Source organism: Zeus faber (assembly GCF_960531495.2).
Source record: "Zeus faber genome assembly, chromosome: 1".
NCBI lineage: Eukaryota > Metazoa > Chordata > Actinopteri > Zeiformes > Zeidae > Zeus > Zeus faber.
Genome location: NC_137193.1, coordinates 48260685 through 48261660, shown reverse-complemented (window position 1 = coordinate 48261660; position 976 = coordinate 48260685).

Below are 976 nucleotides of genomic sequence, written 5' to 3'. Positions count from 1 at the left end.
GGAAGAGGAGCGATGGCTTAAGATTTAAGTGTTTGGTCTCAAGGCGGGAGGGGCTTATCCACCTGTAACCTGTCACTCAAGGGCTGTCGTCGCCAATCACGGCCATCAATCATGTTCCCCAAAACCATTCATCTCCATTTCTCCACGGGAGCAACTGCGGAGATAGGTCGCAGCTGGTGTCCATGGCCGTCTCCTTCCGTGGTGGACACGACGCCTGAACCCCTTCGTCTTCGTCTTGATCTGTTTTTCCGTCTGGCGTCCAGGTACGACGTCCACACTGACTGAGGCCCTGTTCACACGTATACAGATATTTTTAAAAACATAGTGTTTTCCCATCGCCTTGGCCTCCCGTCCACAAGAAAACAAAGGTTAACAAAGATTTAGGAAAACGGCTTCCAGGGTGGAGATTTTTCACAACTTTGTTTTCCGTGTTTTGATGTTGAGGGAGTAAAACGGAGCTTCTTCAAAACGCCAAGGACCTCAACCCTGCATAAGGAAAGTAGGTGTGGTCACTACTGTTTGCTTTGATTGCACGTTTAAAAGTAAAGCTAGCTCGGCTTCGTCATTGCACCAGCGTGCGTATATATGAATATACTGCGCCCAATACTTCTTAATCGACCTCTCCAGCCGTAGTTCAAAGTACACCGCAAACGGCAACTTTGGACCAGGCCCAGTGGAACTAGCAGCTGGTGGGACAATTCCGATTGTACCGCTCAAGAAGAAGCTCAATACGCGCGCTCCCAATATTCTTCTTTGGTGTTTGACATCAAGCTTTATGAGAAATTATCACCACCTACCGGCCTGCCGTGCTCATGTGAGCGTTTCAATCTTTTTTTGCGTTCTTGTTTGCACAGAGAGATTTTCTAAAACACTGTTGGTGTGGACAAGGTTCCTTTTGTAAACGGAGGGGGAGAAAATGCGTTTTCAGAAATATCCATACTGTATAGGTGTGGACAAGGCCTGGAATCCAAGCACC